The sequence below is a fragment of the Malaclemys terrapin genome, chromosome 3 (genome assembly GCF_027887155.1).
Source record: "Malaclemys terrapin pileata isolate rMalTer1 chromosome 3, rMalTer1.hap1, whole genome shotgun sequence".
In the NCBI taxonomy this organism is placed as follows: domain Eukaryota; kingdom Metazoa; phylum Chordata; order Testudines; family Emydidae; genus Malaclemys; species Malaclemys terrapin.
Genome location: NC_071507.1, coordinates 44,540,013 through 44,562,726, shown reverse-complemented (window position 1 = coordinate 44,562,726; position 22,714 = coordinate 44,540,013). Strand labels below are relative to the sequence as shown.

Here is a 22,714-nt window from a genome sequence, read left to right as displayed (position 1 = left end):
TATATTAGATGTCAAAATACAAGCTATGCCTACCTTTCTGCTTTCATTCCCCAATACTCCTCCACTTGCTCCTTCTGCCTTCTCAATCCTCTCTCCTTTTGTCTCCTCCGCCCACTCTCTGCTTTACACCTTCACTCATACTGCTTGCCTCACTGTTCTCATATGCAAACTAGCTTTTGCAATCCACTGTTTTTTTCCAGTAACTCTTCCTACCACTTTCTCATCATCAATAATCCCCAGAGCTTCCCTCACCTGAACTATAGTCCAGTCTCATTTGTTTGTCTCTGATAACTTGGCTTATAAATTCTTTATGACATTTTGTCTGGCTCTATTAATTAAACACAATATACATTTATAATAAATGACTTAAAAATGATGGGCCCAAACAGCCATATCAGGGAAAGATCCCATTGAAGTCAAGGAGAACTTTGAGTTAGAAAGGATTGCAGGATATAGGCCAGTCATAATAATAAGCTACCCCAGCCTTCTGTGCAGTATTGTGAACAACATTAATCCTAACTATCCTTACTTATTGGAAGAAGTGGCTACCTTAAGCTTTCATAATGGCAAAACCAATTGTGTCATTGGAAGAGTATCTGTCCTGCTACAGAAACTGAATTGCATTTAAACAGGCAGCAGGTTCTGACGGAATGATAGACGAATTGCAGAATAATTCTGACGTATTTTAAAAACCTATGAAGAAACTTTATGGACCCTTTGGAAAAGGAATAATAGTATTGCCTGCATAAATTATTAAATTTTCTATCAGAAAAGAATTGTGTGCATATTTTCCTTTTTTTCTCCTTTGTTGTTTGAACAATTTATACAAGAAATATAATATTAAGAATATAGTTTTTAAAAATATATTCAAGCATGCAGTAACTTGAACTCTCTCCAGATACAGACACAGAACCAGAGGTTTCAGAAAATCTATTTGATAAATACTGTAGCAGGCAGCTCACTAGCTCTGTGTAAAAATGAAGACATGCCCTCCAGAAGTTAAATGTAGATGAATGATATTCTATTAGTATTGAAGAAATGCAGCTTCAGTATTTGCTGAAAGGCACTAATATTGGCTGTATGATTCAACAAAACTACAGTATGACTCCATTAATTTGCCACAATGTCTGAGAGAACATTTGAAAAGAGCTAAAAACTGATGAGATAAATATTGGTTAAAAGAAATTTTGCTGCTGCAGCATGTTTTATTCAACCAAACTGCGGTAGCTGATGACAATCCTGGGTTCCTAATGTTGGTAGAGTTACACAGCTATAAACATATTACAAATACAGCAATAAGTAGGGTTACCATATTTCAGCGAGCAAAAAAGAGGACGGGAGGAGCCCCGCCCTAGCCCCGCCCCTGCCCCTCCCACTTCCCGCCCCCCCTGACCTCCCAAGCCTCCCCCCGTTCCTTGTCCCCTGACTACCCCCTCCTGGGACCCCTGCCCCTAACTGCCCCCCAGGACTATCTAAGCCTCCCTGCCTCTTGTCCCCTGACTGCCCCAACCTTTATCCACACCCCCACCCCCAGACAGACCCCTGGGACTCCCACGCCCCATCCAACCACTCCCCACCCCCTGACAGCCCCCCCCAGAACTCCCAACCCATCTAAACCCCTCTGCTCCCTGTCCCCTGACTGCTCCGATCCCTCTCCGCACTCCTGCCCCCTGACAGCCCCCCCCAGAACTCCCAACCCATCTAAACCCCTCTGCTCCCTGTCCCCTGACTGCTCCGATCCCTCTCCGCACTCCTGCCCCCTGACAGCCCCCCCCAGAACTCCCAACCCATCTAAACCCCTCTGCTCCCTGTCCCCTGACTGCTCCGATCCCTCTCCCCACCCCCCCGCTCCTTGTCCCCTGACTGCCCCCTCCTGGGACCCCTGCTCCTAACTGCCCTCCAGAACCCCACCCCCTACCTAAGACTCCCTGTTCCTTGTCCCCTAACTGCCCCCTCCTAAGACCCCCCCCCCCAACTGCCCACCAGGACCCTACCCCCTACCTGTACCCTGACTGCCCAAAACTTTCTCCACTCCCCCCAAAAAGCCCCCCCCCGTTTCTTGACTGCCCCCTCCAGAACCTCCCTGCCCCTTCTCCTGCCCCCCCTTACCCTGCTGCTCAGAACAGGGTGTTGGGCTCTGTGCGAGCCGGACACGTGGCTAAGCTCCCCAGCACAACAAAACCCGGTCCCTGGCCCTGCACAACAAAACCCGGTCCCTGATCCGGACCGGGTTGCAGGGGAGAGCTGCCCTTGTATCAGCACAAAGTGCTCTCGCTCCCGTTTTGCTACGCTGCATGGCAGAAACCGCTCCCAGTTGCAAAAGGGGAGGGCTGCACTTTGTGCTGAGACACTTGCTCAGAATGCAGGACGGAGCTCCTCTCCAGCTGCTCCGGAGTCCAGCCCGGGACTTTCCTGCAGCCCTCCCAGCCGCTCGCTCTGCTGTGCCGGGGGAGGGGGAAATCCCGGACATTGTGAGTGCTTTACAAATTCCCCCCGGACGCTATTTTTAGCACAAAAAGGAGGACATGTCCGGGTAAATCCGGACGAATGGTAACCCTAGCAATAAGGCCAGCAAATTGCCCAGATTTTATGGTAGATTTGTCATGACCCTTTACTAAGAAAAGTGGAACTGATTGTAAATTAGTTGATATGGGCAGACATAGCATTTCCTTATTAATGCAGTTCTGTAAGGTTTGGTAGGGAGTGTTAGCTTGCTAAAGCAGAGCCTTATACTATCTGGTTTACAAGGAGGGTATAACTTTAATAGTATTAACAGCTAACCATGTTTTTTTTCTTATAGTTCAAGGGCTACAGGCCTGCCTTTCTAAAGCACAAGATTCTATTAGCTTTGCCCCTGTTCCCACTGATCAATAGCAAAATTCCTGACATGGTGAGAATCAGGAGCAGATTAGCCCTATTATTAAGTATGTTAACTCATTAAGGATAAGTGTTCTTTAAACTACACCAGTGGAATAGATCCTGGATCCCTGTTCAATCTGCTGTAATCTGGTATGGCAGCACAAAGAAGTCCGAACGCCAGCTTTAACAAGTCATTTGTGGATTTTCCCAGCACAGAGAAATTACTGCCTCCTTCCCACTACTGGCTTTAGGCATAGGGGGAGGAGGCATGGCTGCAATACTATTCCACTGTGGTCATCTCCAACTGGGAGAATAGCCTTCTGAACGCCAATACCAGCCCAGGCAACTGAGAGCAGCCCTCAGGATGTTCTAAGTTGCTCCAGGGACCAGTCCAGCCCCAGTTGTAAAGCACCCATCCCCTCCTGCCCTCCTCCCCAGCCCCTGTGCAAATCAACCATGTTTTATTATATGTCTTTGATATCTGCTTTCATATATTGCCATAATAATCCACATACCTCTATTACTGTTGCTTGGGATTTTTTTTGCTAAAATCAAGAGTAGTGTATCTGTCCTTAATTGGGATTTAGGAGATAGTCTTGTTGATAATTAATCTTGTCTAAATTCTACAGTCCTATGTGCCCTTTTCTGCCTTTGCTAATGTAGCTATATTTTGCTTATAAAGGAATTTACAGAAGGTGTGGAGGTAATAATACATTTTATTGTCCCAACAGAAATAACATTCATAATGCCATTTTTGAGATCCCACAGGTAAGTCTGTCAGGAATAAGTGGTGTTGTGTTGAAAAACTACACGGCCCCACTGATGTTACACTTCCTTTGATTTTTTTTTAAATGAATTGTTTATATTTTTAAAATAGAATTATTTTGATGACATGCCATTGCATTGCTGAAGATTTTTAATTATGGGGGGTACTCAGTAATATCTCGATGTTTTTAATGTTAAAAGGATGATAACCAACATGCCTGTCAGAGTTCAGATGACCCTAAATCGAAATTAGCACACTTGAGAGTTTGAAATGTATCTAATGGGGTGGGAAGTGAAAGACAAGCAGAGACAAAGGTGGGAGTTTTTGGAGGATAGATCTGTTGCTAGAATCAATTCATACAGCAAGATACACTAGCAGTCAGAAAGGCAGGGGAACATGCTGTGCACACTAATCTTAAGTAGGTGATCTGCCTCTCTGAAGTTCAGCTTTGACAGTACTAGCTTTCCTCAAACTTCCTCCTCTTCGTTATTCTCTAGACTTTGATTACTCTGAACTCTGATTTGGTCTTTTGACTATATATTCCCTTGAAAGGTAAGATTTCAGCAGGAGTTCTCCCTTGTAGGATTTCTCTTGACTTCTGAGTGCTGCTGCTCTTAAATTGTGAGAATACATGCCCAAGTCAAGTATTTTAATAATTTAGGCTGGGATTTTCACAGGAGCCTAAGGGACTTAGAAGCTCAAATCCCATTGAAATTCAATGGAAGCTGAGTGCCTAGCTCCCTTAGACTCCTTTGAAAATCGCAGCCTCAGGCTCTGATGCTGGTCCTGTTCAAGTTGGTGGGATAATTTCCATTGACTTGAACGTAGTTGGATAAGGCCTTTAAAGACTAGATCTGGAACTTCAGCAATGAAAAATAGTGACTTCACTTTGCTTTGAAATTTGAGGGGGAAACTATTATACTTGTAGGTAGAGCCTATGGTAGGTAGGTCCCACAGGACCTACCTACCATAATAGAGGGAGCAGGTAAAATGTACTTTGTTGTGGGCAGGATTGGCTGGACAAAAAAAACCCAGACTGTGGTAATTTGCAGGAAAACTCTAAATCTCTCATCAGTTTGTTGTAAATAGAATTTCAGCAATGTAAAGCAAGTTTGGGGTATTTTTAAAAATAAACGTTTTAATAGTTAAATTTAAGTGAGGGATTTTAAAGTAGCTAGTGAATAGTCGTGTCCAGCTGCTGTTTGGTGGAGAAAATTGACAATGTGTCATGTAAGTCTACTTCTCAGTGTAGACGCCACGCCAGAAAAGACTATTGCATCATCAAACATGTCTAGCTCCATCTATAATAAATGTTAAAAGTTACAAGATGCTGATATGTGGCTCAACTAGTAAAGAATTAAAGGATGTGTGACAGGGTCAGGCCAGATGGCCACAGGAGAGTGGTGGAAGGTAGATACATTAGCCCCAGATTAAGCAGGTCACTTTTCCCAGGCTAATTAGGACATCTGAAGCCAATTAGGAAGCCACTAGAACCAATTAATGCAGGTGGGCTAATCAGAGCGCCTGGTTAAAAAAGACCTCCCTTCAGTCAGTGAAGGGTGCGCAAGGAGCTGAGAGTGAGAGGGCGTTCTGCTGGAGGACTGAGGAGTACAAATGCTATATGGCATCAGGAGAAAGGTTCTGTGGTGAGGATGAAAAAGGTGCTGGGGGGAGATCATGGGGAAGTGGCCCAGGGAGTTGTAGTTGTCACACAGCTGTTGCAGGAGACATTGTAGACAGCTGCAATCCACAGGGCCTGGGATGGAAACCGGAGTAGAGGGTGTGCCCGGTTTCCCCCCATTCCCCTGACCCACTATTTGACACAGGAGGAGTTGAGCTGGACTGAGAGTCATATCAGAGGGGAAGGTCTCTGGCCTGACCCCGACCCACTAGGGGGGACAACTGAGACTGTGGGGATTGTTCTCCTCCCTTTCCCACATGCTGGCCAGGTTAGCTGAGTGAACGGCAGGTTTGAGCCAGTGGCAAAAGTGACCAAACTGAGGCCGTGAACCTCTGAGCAAGCAAATCCACCAGAAAGCGCAGGACCCACCACGGCAGAGTAGGAACTTTGTCACAGAGGTTAATGTCCTCATTACTGATGAGGAGAGACTGAGGGAACTGGGCTTATTTAGTCTGCAGAAGAGAAGAGTGAGGGGGATTTGATAGCAGCGTTCCCCTACCTGAAGGGGGGTTCCAAAGAGGATGGAGCTCGGCTGTTCTCAGTGGTGGCAGATGTCAGAACAAGGAGCAATGGTCTCAAGTTGCAGTGGGAGAAGTCTAGGTTGGATATTAGGAAAAACTATTTCACTAGGAGGGTGGTGAAGCACTGGAATGGGTTACCTAGGGAGGTGGTGGAATCTCCATCCTTAGAGGTTTTTAAGGTCCGGCTTCACAAAGCCCTGACTGGGATGATTTAGTTGGTGTTGGTCCTGATTTGACCAGGGAGTTGGATTAGATGATCTCCTAAGATCTCTTCCAACCCTAATCTTCTATGATTCTATTAATGTAATTAATGCAAATCAACATGGATGTATGAAAAATATATCCTGTCAAATTAACAATATTGTTCGTTGATGAGCTTACAAGTTTGGTTAATAAAGGTAATAGCATTTATGTCATACTTTGGCTTCTATAATGCATTTGACTTGCTACCACATGACACTTTGATTATAAAATGAACATGGTACACATTAAATGGGTTAAAAATTGGCTATCGGATAGGTCTCCAAATTGTAATTGTCAGGCGGGAATCGTCATCAAGCAGGTATGTTTCTGGTAAGGTCCTGCAGGGATCGGTTCTTGGCTCTATGCCATTTAACATTTTTTTGGAGCGAAACATAAAATCATTGCTGATAAAGTTTACAGATGACACAAAAAGTGGGAGAATGGTAAATAATGAAGAGCACAGGTAGCCTGATCCAGACAGATCTGAACTTCTTGGTAAACTGGGCGCAAGCAAACAATACGCATTTTACTATGGCTAACTGTAAATGTATGCCTATAGAAATAAAGAATGTAGGCCATCCGTACAGAATGGGGGACTCTATCCTGGGAAGAAGTGACTCTAACAAAGATTTGGGTGTTTTGGTGCATAATCAGCTGAACATGAGCTCTCAATGTGATGCTTTAGCCAAAAGAGCTAATGTGATCCTGGGATGCATAAACCGGAAGCTCGAATAGGAGTAGAGAGATTATTTTACCTCTGCATTAGGCAGTGGTGTGACTGCTGCTGGAATATTGTGTTCAGTTCTGGTGCCCACAGTTCAAGAAGGATGTTGATAAACTGGAGAGGGTTTTGAGAAGAGCCACAAGAATAATTAAAGGGCTGGAAAACATGCCTTATAGTAACAGTTTAAAAGCTCAATCTATTTAGCTTAACAAAGGGAAGATTAAGTGGTGACTCGATTACTGTCTTAATATCTACATGGGGAGCAAACATTTAATTATGGGCTTTTCAGTCCAGCAGACAAAGATTTAATGAGATCCAATGCTTGGAAGTTGAAGCTAGACAAATTCAGACTGGAAATAAGGCATACGTTTTTGGCAGTGAGGGTAATTAACTATTGGAATTCTCCATCTGTGACAAATTCTAACTCAAGATTGGATGTTTTTCTAATAGATATGCTCTAGGAATTTTTGGGGAAGTTCTATGTCCTGTATTATACAGGAGATCGGGCTAGATGATCACAATCGTCCCTTCTAGCCTTGGAATCTATGAATAAAAGCAATTTGTCACTGGGAGTATATTTACATAAGTATGTAGTATGTTACAAGGACAAAAAATAAATGTTAATCTTAAGTAGTATATTACGCTATATTTGTTTCTGAAATAATGAAAAGGCTGGGACTCTTTTCAAAAAAATATCACCTGTTATACAGCATTTTCAATTATCTGCAAGAAAATATAAAATCATTGATGGTAAAGTTTTCAGATGACGAAAACAATTGGTGAAATGGTAAATATATATAAGGTCAGGTCAGTTCTAGAAAGCAATATGGATACTGGGTAAGCTGGGCTCATTTGAATGGGTGTTTTTAATAAAGTAAAATAAAAGATCATACATCTAAGAACAAAAAGTGTAGGTACTGTATTCCCAAGGCTTCCTTCAGCATCTAACTGCCTGCCACAGCTACCAACTTTTGTGCAGCTTTAGGTAAATTGAAGGTTATGTTATATACAAATTACTTGCAAATATGTAAATTATGCAGTGAGATAATTTGTATCTTTGCAAATAATTTGCATAAAGTTTCACAAATGGAACTGGACAAAACTTGACAGCTCCGCAAAAATAAGTTGGAGTGAAAGGTGAACAAAGGGGTAAATTTAAGCTGAATATCAGAGAAGATTTCCTAATTACAAGGATAATTAGTCTGTGGAGTAAACTTCTCTAGGGCGTGGTGAGAACCCCTATACTTCAGTAATGGTATAACTGGATTAGGTATGAGTGGAAAATGTACTACAGTGAGGAATCTTGCATTAACTTTGGTGTGTGAAAAGATATATGAACAAAAAACTATATGAAAAGGTTGCAAAGTAAAACACTCAAAAAATAGGAAATTCTACCTTTTGTGCATATGGACTGTGATGTCTATTACTATGTGTATGTAAAGCATCTAGCACAATGGGGCATAATCTCATCTGGGGCCTCTGGATACCACTGGAATACAAATGGATGATGTTATGATATAGATGTCACATATTTAAATTTTAGGAGACCTATGAAAAAACTGAAAGGAGGTGCAGAGGTATTCTTTGCTGAATGACTCCTAAATATTTTCCAATTGCACAGTGCTGTATAATGGGCCAAATTCATTACTACTGTAAATGTTCATGTCAGTGCAGTTACACCAGTGATGAGTTTAGCCCAGCTTGACTTTCTCTCTCAAAATGTAACAATTGGAAAGTGCACAGCTTTTGATAACATGCTCTTCTTTTAGAATGAGGAATAGATTATTATGAGAGGAAAAGGGGAAAACTGGTCAGTTTTATTTAATAAATCCCTTATCTCTTTATAGTTATGAATTATAGGTATTATTTTGTGAAAGAATGAGAGCATTTGTTGAATGTTTTTGCATCTTGAGTAGGTGTGTGCGTTACTGTAGCTGGCACATCCAAGAGTCTGTTCAGTCAATCCAGGATACTGGGTGAGGTGTGTTTTATAGAGAAGTGCTGCATTCAGAAAGGCAATAGTTTCTAGGCGTTTATATTTGAATCAGATGTTAGAGAGGCCCAAAGCACTGCTAAACTCATAAATGGTTCTGGCAGGAAAATACATCAAGATGCCTTTGCTCAGACGTACTAATCCAACAACTGCATTTTAAAAAAATCTATTTGAGATATAGTTCCTCTCTCATACATTTTGTGTGCTGTTATGAATGAAAAGTATTAACTGGATGGCTATTGCATTATGGTGCCATGCACTTTGAAAGCTTTCTAAATCTACTCCACTTAGCTGTTAAATTTCATATCATGGAAAAAATAAGCAATGGAATTTTTTTTTAATGATGTGAGTGGATATTTTGTCTCTTTTGCACATGTCCCTGAAGTAGTAATTTTCATACTGGATGATAGTGTCCATCTCCATATACCAAATAGGTCAGACAATGCCAATGGGATCAGTGGAAAAGAGATTTTTTTATTAATGAGAGATTCAAAAAGAGTGGCAATTAGCCAAGTGAGGAAGAGTATTTTATCATTAACCATTAGTGGAGAACTGTTTGAATTGATTCTGAGTGGAATTTGGCCTCTCCTCCTTCTCAAAACAATATTTCCCGATTGTGGGTTGTAGTGCTGTAGATTCTGGTTTTAATTATAAAATGCTTAGTGCAGTCCACCATTCATTGCTCCTGTACTGAACAGCCTTCACAAAGAGAACATAGCTACTAAATGCAATGAAGTGCATATAACATAAAGATGAAGAAGTCTGTTCTTCTAGTTCAGGGACACTCCTAGGGCTCGTAGTCTACTGAGCCCTAGAACAGCTGAGTTGTGCCTGGTGCATGACCTGGAATAGACGGCAAGATGATTCTAAGCTATTTTTCCACTCTTTTCATCCTCATCCTGACCAGAGGCCAAAGCAGGTCCCAGTATACCTTAGAGCAGCCTAAGGGCTACTCTAACTTATGCTGACTAGAACAGTCCCCTAGACATCAGTGATCATTGGAGAGCACTGTCTCTGGCCATCTCATGATCCTGGCCCATGCAGAAATGGCCTGCTCCATCTGGGTGAAGGGAAGGAAAAGGTGGGTGGTATGGACCAGCTCTCTCCATCCCCTAGAAATGCTGGAGCACAAAAGAGACAGAGCCAGGAACCAGAATCAGGACTGTCGTGGTGGTGGTGATGATGATGTCGTTTAATATTTGTATTGTGGTAGTGCCTAGAGGCCCCAATCAGCTATGAGGACCCCATTGTGCTAAGTGCTGTATATCTGTATAATGAAAAGACTGTCCCTGCTTCACTTATTGTTTCTAAATATAAAGCAAGATGGCTGGTTTATACAGCAAACAGAAGGAGAGACCACAAGATAACAGCAAGATGGTTATGACTGAGGCAACGTTTTAGTCAAGGATATTTTTAGTAAAAATTATGGACAGGTCACGGGCAGTAAACAAAAATTCACAGCCCGTGACCTGTCCATGACTTTTACTATATACCCCTGACTAAAACTTGGGTGGGGCTTTGGGGAGGCGGCCCTAGGGGTGCCACAGGTGCTGGGGAGGCAACGGGGGGGAGCAGCGGGTGCTGGGGGAGCGCATGTGCTAAGGTGGTGTGCGCCCTGTGGAAGCACTGTGGGTGCTCAGGGGGTGGAGACTCGGGTGCTGGGGGGGCATGACTGAGGAAACGCCTCAGGTGCTCGGGGGAGGGAGTTGTGGACTGAGGGGCGCCATGGGTACTTGGGAGCGGAGGGTTGGCGGAGCTGGGGCAGGTTCCCTTCCCAGTCCTGGGAAGCGGGGACTCCAGCTACTAGTTCCACATACTGTCTCCACTCCGCCCCAAGCCCCAGTTCTGCAGCTCCCATTGGCTGGGAACCACAGCCAATGGGAGCTGTGGGAGCGGTGTCTGTGAGCGGAGGCAGAACATGGAGTTAGGAGCTGAGGGAGGGGAATTCCTGTCCCCCTTCCAGGGAACCCTCCCAGGTAAGCACTGCCCTGCACCCCAATCCCCAACCCTGCCCCCGCCCCAAAACTCCTGCTGCTGGGTTGTGGGGGGGCCTGAGACTGCCCCAGCAGCAGCCAGTGCAACTGGCCCAGGGGCTGCCTGAGCTGCTCAGGTGGCTCCCAGGCCAGCTGCTCCGGGCTACTGCAGAAGTCACGGAGGTCACAGAAAGTCACTGAATCTGTGACTTCCGTGATCTCCATGACAAACAGGGAGCCTTAGTTATGATTAGTGTAGTAAGCAGTAGCTACAGTGACTAATCATTGGTCTCTACCACCTGCAAGGGGTCAGGATTTGAACCTGTGCAAATAATGGATGTTTGTTTGCTGTCAATTTAAAAAAAAAATGTTTCAGACCTAAAGTTTTGGCAAATAGAAAAGTCAAAAAAGTTTTATTTTGAGTCTAATGAATTTTCTGAAGTTGTTTTCAACCAAAACAAATTTGTGAAATCATTCCGAATTCACAAAATGTTTTGGTGTTGTCAAATCTTTTTTTCACTAAATGCATAAAAAAAACCCAAATAGTTGAAACATTCCAGCCAGCTCTACTTGTGACCTTCATCACCACAGACCAGATCTCTTTCTTCTGAGATCTCTCAGTGATTACTCTTTTGGTTTTTTAAAATAAAAATAAATAAATGATCTTAATCATTCAATAGTTGTCCTGTGCTCATTTTCCTCTTATTAGCTAATGTTTCGCTTTATTGTGGAAATGAAGATGGCCTGTTCAACCAATAACTGCCCTCTTCTACAATCTTACTTAATATATAACATGCCTCTTTCTGTTTCAAACACACAACCACTCATTGTTGCTGTATTCTTTTATCCCTTAAGTTCTTTTTCAGAAAGTTTAAATATGAGGAAGCACATAAAGATTATTTTTAGACATTGAACTATTCTACTGCTAGATAGCTCCTGGAAATTATTCTTTCCAACTTCTCAGCATATAGGTATTTGTAATCAGCTGTTGTTCCCACTCTGTTCTGAAGAGAGTATGCACACAGCATATATAGTCCAGGCTTACTGCTTACCTGGGGTTTGTTTGACTTTATTGATAACTTAAGGAAAAAGCCATGGATGATCTTTCTCACCCACGTAGGCTGCTTTTAGGGTTTTTTCTCAATCCCAGCTCTGTGTTCCTTCTGCCTCAGAGAGAGACTCGAATCTCTTCTATTATCCTGCTTGGAGTTACCGATATCTACCTTCCAGCATTAGTCAGCAGAAACTACTTTGCATATTTGTGCAAAGTTCTAGCTCCTGAGCTTAAGGTCACTCATCAGAAGAATCTGTATTCCTTGGCAGTTCTGTGGAAATTGTCACCCTGTAGCAGCCGCAAACAGCAAACATTTTTAGACTATGGCTAGGAGCATAATGAAACCCAGGTCTCCAGAAGTGGAAGGCTAGTGTGTTAACTTAAATCCTATAGAAGAGAGACAATAATTGACTCATAAGCTCAGTGGGCTTTTTCAGTTGCAAAGTCATGCTAATGAGCACATAAGAAACTTTAGACCTTGAAGTTTAGCCATGATTTTGTGACAGAGTTGAGAATTGCTCTCTGTAACCACGTGTTCAAATTCCAGTAGAATTGATTTAGTCCTTCGGCCTTCCAGTGTCAATAAATGGAGTCCAATACTTCTTGAGTGAAACTTTAGTACCACTTTTTAGTATTCTGTGCGGCTTCTGAAGCTCCCGTGACATCTTTTAATAAGAAAAGGGATCCTTAGCTTCCCAAATCCCTTTCCGCTATTGTTGGGCAACCTGCTGTCTGCCTGACTGCCATACGTGCTCTGAGAGGTGCCTGCCTTCTCTGGCGAATTGTCATTGCATGGCTATAAAGTGCCTGGAGATCCTTCCAAATCAAAGGTGTTAAATGCATGTACTTTATTCATGAGCAGGTAGAAGATATGACCTCACTCACCTTGTCTCTCGAATACCCTTTTGATGTCTTTCCCCAACAGTATCTATACAGTACTCTATTTTTAAAAATAAAGCATTTTCCAGTTTTTAGGATTTTAAGTCCCAAAACTATGGGCCAAATCAATTCCTGGTATAATTCTACTCCATGTCAATGGAATTCAGCTAGAGATGACTATGACTCAAAGGGTCAAAGGACCAAGTAAATCTTGACATTAAAAGTTAAGATTTAGCCACCAATAATGTAATATTGGGAATCTTCTGTAAGAAATGCTAGCACCATAAACTGAACTTCTATTGATCCACTACTCACTTACATGATCCTTGTGTCACCTTAATACATTGGCTCACTTTTGATCAATCTCGTTCCTGGCATAATGTTGTAAGTAGTTGAAGCTGGCTTTATTTTTTATAAACATTAGTACAGGAGTTCTCAAACTGGGAGTCGGGACCCCAGGGGGTCGCGAGGTTATTACATGGGGGGTCATGAGCTGTCAACCCCCACCTCAAACCCCGCTTTGCCTCCAGCATTTATAATAGTGTTAAATATATAAAAAAGTGTTTTTAATTTATAAGGGGGATCGCACTCAGAGATTTGCTATGTGAAAAGGGTCACCAGTGAAAAAGTTTGAGAGCCACTGCATTAGTAGGTCTCATCATCACTGTGGTTGTACATTGTCTGAGTGAGGAATTTGTTTCCATCAAAAAGAAGGAAGTGAGCCACATCTTTAAAACTGTTACTTGGGCATGCACTACAATTTTCAACAAGTAGCACTTGAGCATCAATTAATTAAAGCTTATGTGGTGCTATGAAAATGTAAAGTTCTGCATGATTGCTGAATGCTATTGGGAGCAAAGAAATTATTGAATGTCCAAACAGAAGCCCAATCCAGCCAAAATAAATCTCTCTGGAGGATTTCCCATCTCTCACTGTCCTATGGAGGGGGACAGTGCCTTCCTAATTTTCTTGAAAATTTGGTTCTAGAACAGGGGGAGTCTATTATTTTCTGTCAAGGTCCAAATTTCTTGGTCAAGATACGGTCAAGGTCCAGACTCCAGAGAAACATTTTTCATACTGCAATAACAATAAAAATAATAAGTAAATAGAAAGATTTCAAGGTCCATTCAAAAGCATCTGGTGTTCTGGATTTGGCCAACGGTCCACCTGTTGACTACCCCTGTTCTAGAACGTGTATCTCCAAACATTCAGCCCCCTTTAGGTATTGAGCCAGTGACAAGCTGTGCACATGGACTTTACATGGTCTGGCTTGTTTTACTCTCACAAACCAACCATCTTTTTGTTAACCTTGAATATTACAAATTGACATATTCTGAAGCATTACAATGGATAGTCACAAATCTATACGTCACTGGAAGCATGGATATCAGAGACTCTTCTTTTATAGAATATCAGGGTTGGAAGGGACCTCAGAAGGTCATTTAGTCCAACCCCCTGCTCAAAGCAGGACCAATCCCCAGTTCCCTAAATGGCCCCCTTAAGGATTGAACTCACAACCTTGGGTTTAGCAGGCCAATGGTCAAACCACTGAGCTAGCCCTGTGGTTTGAGCATTGGCCTATTTATTATCTAAATCAGTGGCAAACATCCAGTGTATGAAAAGGAGTGGGTAGAGGGTGCTTAGGAGGCTGGAAGGGATTTGAAGATCTGTAGAGCCACTCCAGTTTCAAATCTCTCCTTAATACTTTCCTTTGCTATAATTCATACAAATCACTCCCAAATGACATTGACCTCGGTGATGACTTCTATCTTTCTCCTCAGTTCTGTTCATTTTCTTATATAATCGTTTTGCTTTAGCCTCCTGTTGCATACTATTTGAACTGCAGATTATGAATTTACTGGGGCAGGAAGTGTCCTCTGTTGCATTACATCTCTGTACAGCATCTAGCACAACGGTGCCCTGATCTTTGGGATTGCTAGGCACTGTCATAATACAAATAATAAATCATAATAATTCCACCACAGTTGTGGGGAATGACAGACAGAAGTCTAGAAGAAGCTACTTTGGTGGGGATAGCGGTATTGAGGAGAGATAGGAGGAGAGATGGTGAGAGATATGGAAAAGAGAGCAGGAAGCCCAAAGAGCCTTTCGGCAGTGTGAGCCTTCAAGAGGACCATAGCCTCTTTGTAACAGAGGGGCAATAGTAGCTTCTGTATGTGGCTAGGATTGTTGATGCGCAACAAGTTAGCTCAGTGCAGGAATGCCCGCAGGCCGGAAGAGCTGTAGCCTGCACTTGCAGGATAGTAGGGGAGGAAATAGGCTAGCTCTGCTGCTCATGCCGTGTATCAGCCCACCCAACAATTGCCCTGCTGCCTTGTTTCCTATCTATATGAATTAAATTTAAAAAAAGAGCAGAACTGTACAGTTCCTGAGAATATTGCATGAGAGTTTCTCGAAAGACAAAACCTGATGTACTCTCCTCTTCTGCAAGGACAATGTGACACTTTCATACTCTTTCTAGTTTTGACTCAGACTACTGTGTCCAAGAGAGGTTAATTCGAAGTTTTATTTTTAAGAAAAGTTCACCTCAGGAAAAATGAAATACTTTGGGGGAATGTTTTAGTGGTAATTGTTAGACATTACAGACTTGAGAGCATGTGCTATAAGAATATCTGTAAACCAGGCTTCACATTTTTCTCTACAGAATTAATAGGGGGATATCTCCAGTCCCAGCCTACCAAATTGTTATTTAATTCCTATTTTTGGCTTAAAGTAACTTTAGGGAAATGATTAAAATGCACAAGTCAAAGAAAATAATGTAAAAGTACAGCTGACAAGGAAAAACAAACAAAGTAAATAGAAATACTTACTATAAAATTTCCTTTTTCCTCTCCTATAGTACACAATACTTATCTATCTCCTTATATAGCCTCTTTGTAATCCATTATCACAGTAGCTGTGTGCATCTCGAGTATTTAATTCAAAATAGTGATATCTCCCTTCCTTCCCTGTTAATAGGAATAAATTGCTTGCTAAGATTATAGGGTTTTTTTTAAGTGTGTGTGTGTGTGAGAGAGAGAGAGAGAGAGAGAATGAACTTGTAGTGGGACAGCTAAGTCAAAGGATGAGTTTTGCATTTATTTCTGAAAGTGGAAAGGCTCATAGTCATTCTTGCCTCTTCTGGTAGGAAATTCCAAAGTCTCCCGCAACTCCTGTGCTATTTTTTAACAATTTCATAGTTCCAGTGGAACATAGGAACTGTTATTGGAAGTCATGGTTGCAGAAGGAGAGGCAACCTTTCAGGTGCTTAGGATCAGTTCCATAGAGGGCTATAAATATCAGGAGAGAGGTTTTGAATTTAACTCTCTGCAATGGGGAACCAGAGGAGAGAGCAGAATACCAGGGTCATGTGCTCACAGTAATCTGTGTCACTAAAAAGATGGGTTAATGTGCTTTGTACCAACTAGAGCTTTCTTATTGTCTGTAGTTTCATTCCTAATATGAATGAATCAAGCTTGGAGGTCATGAATGCATGCCTTGCTGTGGCCAGGTCCCTGTCTAGTAGAATGGGACTCAGTATTTGCTCGGTATAAGTAGGAATTTTTGTTGTTATGGATGTTTGGGCACCTATTGCAATGAGGAGTCCCAAAGGATCCCAAGGCTGCAGGCAACTTGAGAATCTGAGGGTAAAGATCCTGCATAGCGGAGGCAATTATAGAGACACGAGTCCTTCAAAGTGCTTTCCTTCCCAGTAGCATCATCTCAGTCTTGCCTGTGTTCTGCTTTAGCTAGATGCTCCTTTCTGGGCTTAGACTACATGAATCTTCATTGAGGTGCCGAGAAAGCTGGAAGAGGGTGCTGCTTGCATTTGACATACGGGTATTGATGTATTGCAACCCATGCTCTCTCACCATCTCCCCCAACAGTTTTATATAGAAATTGATTAGTGTGGTGTTGGGAATTAAGCCTTGTGGCACTCCAAATAAAAGGGCTCAGGAGGTACAGGGCCAGCTGTTTGTAATGACTCAAGCCATTTCAGGGCACTTTCATTTATCTGCATGGCTTCTTGGTAATGGGATTGACTTCCTTATGCTAACCACTAGACCACTCTAATGCTGTTGGGGGCCTTCCCTAGTCTTGCCAAATCCTGCATGCCTGTCTGTTAGTAGCATCAGCAAAAGGTCTGTGCAAAGGTCTGTTTTGTTACTGAACAGGGAAGTTCACATATTATTTTAGGTGTGTCACACTAAAATGGTGGCTAACTGTTTTCTATTATTTGATAACTGTATCGGAGATTTGTAATTTAGAGAATATTCCCCATTATGTTATAACCAACTGAGGTCGATATTTTCACTTTAGGCAGATTGATGGTCTTTCTTCAAGAGAAACATATCTGGTTCAATCTGAATTCCATTATTCAGGATAGTGAGCTTTCTCCTGTCCCATGATAAGTGCATTACCATATTTCTGGAAGAATCTGCTGCTACATTTGAAGTTCCTATGGGAAGACCTGCGGGACTGTGGTGTCTGTTGGGTCAGGGAACATAATAGCATAAAGGTCCATGATCAGGAGAGCCCAAAGCAAACATACAATGTTTGAAAATTCCTATTAAAAACTAATTAAGTAGTACTAAATTACCACATTAAGTATAAATTGTAAATTCTAAATTAGTCCACATTGCTTATATAGATCAGAGAGTTTAAAAGAAAAGTTGCAACTATCTATAACCTGAATGCCTGATCAGGGGTTAGATTGGAGGTGAGTCATGCTCTGTGCACAAATTCAAGACTTAGCCACAATCACAAGATAGCTGGATAATTTTTTCTTTAAAATGATCAGAAAAGTTATAGTTAGTCATTGACATTTAAATTGCCATCATAATGCTTTAGAGTTAATACTCCACTGAGATGAATGAGGCTGTTTAACTCCTCCCAAATCTATTTTTGATTGCCTCTGTAGAAAAAGACAACACTGGGGGTTGGACTTGGAACTGCTCACATTTAATGGTGGTGTTCTAGCAGAGGTTTCTATTGACAAGAAGATATTGGGCTGCTGGCACTTGTACTTATTCTCTACACCAGTACTGACTTGGGACTCTTAATACATTCCATGGGTGGCGTACCTCAGCCCATTTATCTACTGACACTTTAAAAACTCCCACACCCCTATCTGGATCTATGCTGGTTATGTGATATGTATGTTACTTGCAATCCCCCACAACCCAAGCCCAACCCCAGATGAACAGTACCTTCCCTCTTAACTTGTGTAAATTTGATTTTAAACATTAACTTTAATAAAATTTTTATATCTGTTATGTGGTTGAGTCTTGGGCTGTCATTCTGATACCTTTCACCAGCACTTAAGAAATATTGTGCGTATTCCAATCCTTGTACTCCATGTTAGTGATTAGCAGTCAGTCATTTGTGTGACTAGTAGTCTTCATCAGTGTATCATATAGTTCAGAACTATTTGATTAAAAAAGCAGACATGTCTCCTATGGAGTCTGCAGTGTAATCTTGTGAGGCAAGGGGACTTGAAGAAAAAGTAAACAGTTCTTGCTGCAGTGCAGATATTTTTGGTTTTGAACCGCAGAGACAACTGGCATTTCAATCACTTAGCATCAGATATGAAGTGGCTACCAGACCTCAAATTAAGCTAAAATTGAATGCAGTATGAGGAAATGTCATACCTTGGGGACTGAGAGAACCTGAACATTCACTGAAATGTCGTTATGAACAGAGGAGGAATTAAATTACAAGAGCAGGTTGCTTATGTGCTCTGGCAGTTTTAGAAATTGCACATTACTCTTTCAATAACCTCTTGAGCTTGAGTCCATAAATGTTACATGATAAAAGATGTTGTATTCTGAAAAGGTAAAATTTTTCTTTAAGTGCATTTCAGGGCCCACAAACGTTAGGGGCTGAAAGCAGCAATTTGGGCCAGGCATAGCACTTATTCAGCTTCCCCATGCAACACCATTGCATTTCCATCCTTCTTTCTCTTATTCTATAAGAATTGAATTATGCCAAACTGTGTGATAGTTTTGAAACATGGGCAGATGATAAGATCCCCACGTTCATGTCTTTTATTATCTAAATCAGGAGTTGAATCCAAGTCTCCAAAGAGGATATTTATTGGAGAGCCTCACCAATTACACCACCTAGCCCTCCAAAGGAGATTTAATTAGAATTTAATTACTAGATAACCTAATAACTACACTTCTAAAATCCCATGGAGTAATTAATGTGCCTAACTGTTAAAATACAGCAAGTGGCCCAGTGTTATGAAGATAGCATGGTCATCTGCATGTGGCTGAGTGGACATGAACTATGAATATTAAGCATGTCTTCGGGATTGCCAATAATTAGTTGTGCCAGCAGCACAGCCAGCTGGTTATTTGTGGGGAAAGTATGAGGGTGGGGAGAAGAGAGCTGAAGCTGCCAATAGAAGGAAAATAAGAGTGAGATTAAAAAGGTGGTGGGTAGGTCAGTTCAGAATGCTTGTGACTTTCAATAGCCTGCCTGGGCACAAGAGTGGAGCAGGCTGGCAGAGCAGTGGGATGGTAACTAAAACAAAGCTAGTTCAGTAGGTCTAAATTTAAATGTACCAATCTTGACAACATCCCTTGAAACGTGACTTTCCAGCAATGTGTCTCAGAGTAAAATATCTGGGCTAGATCCTCAGCTATGGCCAAGAAGTACTCTCACAGCTGAGAAAGTGCAAAGGTGTGGGGATAGCAGGGGAATTGTTGTATGGATATTGATCTCAAAGGCCTAAAGAGTTTAAGGTGTTTATAAACTCATCACTGGTCAACATTAAATGGTGATAGATAGGTTTGGGGTTACTTTTAAACAGAGGTCTTGGTTTTACTTGGTTACTTGGCAAACACCCAAAAGCATTCATTCAAATTGAAAATGTATGGATTAAACTCTCACACTTCCACACAAAGAAGAAAGAAAACAAGATTTATATTGAAACTGTAGTTAAGTGATTATACAAAACAAACTTCAAAGTCCCCTCTCCTATCAGACTTATCAAACTCCCTTTGGAGTTAAAGTATCAGAGTCTCTTATTTTCAGAACAACCTTTCTTTGATGAAAAGGAAAAGGTTAATTTTACTCTCAGCCCTGATGTGAAGGGCATTCACTTATCCAGTTCTTAACAAACAGATGGACAGAAGGTGGAGGAGAGACAGGATAGAAAAGATGGGTGAAATATGGCTTTTGTTGATGTTTTTGGAATGCTAGACCTCTGGTTAGTTATGAGTGGATGCTTTGGCTTGCACATTGACCACAACACCTGCTGCTTGGACTCTGGTTAGTTATGATTTAGTCAGGGCTGTCATCTGTTTGGATTCTTTCTCTTTAGACAAGGCAGGTTTAGATGAATGCAGCATAGTGGACTTTGGGATTTGATGAAAACCCACATTAGTGAGATAGAACAGGAGGAAAGAAACAGTAGGCAGGAAATAACACAACAAGGGAAGGGAATACAATACAGGATCTTCGGTACCTTTGTGGTGCTGGGAATTAGATATTCCAACTGGTGGGCTGAAGACTGGATGTCAAGATAATATGATGACTTTCAGGACTAAAATGGGAAGACAAAGTTCCTTAAACAAGAGCAAGGCCAGCCAGCCTTCCTCTCAGGAAGTGAGTCCTTTAGAAGAGTTGAGAGGCATTGAAATGCTGGCACATTGGGGGATGAACTGTGGGGATGAACTGCCTCAAAATCTCTTTTTAAGAACCCCCAAAAGGAGTAAAAGTTGGTGGCATATATCCTCGTTGTTTTGTCCACCAATTAAATCCATTTCTGTAAGGCCAAATTTGGCACAGGTAACTTTGTTCCCACATTTTCTTGTTTACCAAGTATAATCTCACCACAGTCCTTGATTTATATCAGTAGGCCATTTGGGTTGGATTAATAGTTTCTCTGTCTGGTTTTCTTGAATCTATTGTAACGTTCATCGTCGTAAACAACTGACCTATTTTTTGTGGTTATTGTAACATCTTATGAACTTTCACATAGTTTTTACAATGGATCTTAAGGTAACTTTGTCGAGCCAATTATCACAACACAACCCATACACTTTCTCTGTGCCATCTAAGGATTCCCCTTCTCAAGGGATTTTTCTAGTTGTCGGGAAAGCCGTCCGTAGGATAGCTTTGCACCAGTGCAGTAGGGCAAAGCTGCCCTAATGTAGGGGATGATCTAGCTCATTGGTTTTGGTGGGGTTTTTTTCATTACTTGTTTTCTATTAAGAAAAGTACTGGCACAGTTAAAATCTGTAGGTATCAGAGGCTTTATTCTTCTAAAATATGAAGTACATATGTCAGTGTTCCTTTTAGCCCGGTTTGAATACTGATTAATTATTCAGCTGGTTTAACCTGCTATGCAGAACTGAAAAGAATCCTTGTTTTATAAATATACATATTAGGCCACATTCATTTCTGGTGTAATTCTATTGAAGTTGAATGATGTACAGACTCAATAACACGACCTTTGGATCTGGGAGCTTTTTTTGTTTGTGAAATGAGAAGAAAAGCAGGATTAAACACCCTTCATCATTCCCCAGTGAGATGATGACTTTTACCACCATTGCATTTCTGTTTCCAGTGGCACTGCAAAATATACATAGCCCTGTGGCCACCTTCCAGAGCTAAGGTACATAACCATTTTAAAGGCAAAGCCTCTAGTTACTCTGACTTTATGTTCATTTGATTTTTGTGAACAAATATGTACTCACCTTGTCACTGCTTGTTTGCCAGTGATTGAAATTCTGGGACTCCGCACTACAAATTAGAGTAATTTATTTAAGTGGTTTAATTCTTTTAATGTGCTACACTTTAGAATTACATCAGTCTACCATCTCCTTTCTGAGCCTAACCTACCATTAAAACAGTCTGAAAAGTGGAGACCTAAGGGAATAAAACCTCCAAAAATATCTGTTCCTGAGTTTAATTGAAAAAACAAACAACACAAAACCCTGAAAAACAACCTAATCATTCCAAGGAGTCCTCTTCATTTATTTTAAGTGATAAATGGAGGGTTTTCACTGCTTGGTGTAATGACTGTATCCTGGGCTAAATACAGTCAAAGGCCAATGTGTTAATGTGAAATAAAGTCAGAGGCTGAGGTTCATATCAGCACTGTGCAAAGTTATTGCCAAATTTAGAGGAATCCCCCTCCATGTATTATACGAAAACATTTTCTCCCTCCTCTTATCTGTTTCCTCCTATTGCTACACCTCAGCAGCTCCCCGGCCTTTGTTACTTAGAAAGGATTAGTCCTGCCCCCCACACACACCCTGCTCCCTTAAAAAATAAGTTTTGTAACAGTATATTTAAAAGCTTCTCTCTGCTTTTTCACCACCCCCACTTTCCTATCTCTCTTAATTCTCTCCATCCTCTTATCTTTTTCTTTGCTCTATTTACCCCTCTCTCCAAAAAAGAAATTGAAATTAATGGAGATATCCCATCTCCGAGAACTGGAAGGGACCTTGAATGGTCATCGAGTCCAGCACCCTGCCTTCACTAGCAGGACCAAGTACTGATTTTGCCCCATCCCTAAGCAGCCCCCTCAAGGATTGAACTCACAACCCTGGGTTTAGCGGGCCAATGCTCAAACCACTGAGCTATCCCTCCCTCCGAGAGTGCCTTTCCCATTTCAAGTGGTCTAACGGCTGAACATCTGGGGCACTGGGAAGTAAAGGGTAATTTTGGACTCTCCCCACCTCCTGCCCACTCTCTCAGATGCATGTGTGCGCACACACATGTTCTTCAGGCCTGCTGATACTAAAAGCTAAGTGGAGTGTAAAGTTGAGGAGAAACATCGTTGAAAGATTACTGTCTTCACTGAGAGTGGATCAGTCCTTGTGTTAGTTCCTGGCAAATGCATTTGGAGTGTTGAGAGGACGAACCAATCAAAGGGAAGGGGTCTGCATATTTCCTAATTGAGAAGTAGCAGTCATTATGCAAATTGGAACACCTCCTGTAGCCAGTCAGAATGGAGGGATTTTCATAATAGCAATCATAGAGCTGTGAGACTCCACATCATCAT

At 41.7% G+C, this 22,714-nt stretch overlaps 1 protein-coding gene across 3 annotated transcripts in view; it reads left to right on the top strand.

Annotated features, from left to right (window-relative positions):
* Positions 1-22,714, top strand: part of KCNK2 (potassium two pore domain channel subfamily K member 2) — a 201,821-nt gene that overhangs the window by 176,139 nt on the left and 2,968 nt on the right. The window lies entirely within an intron of this gene.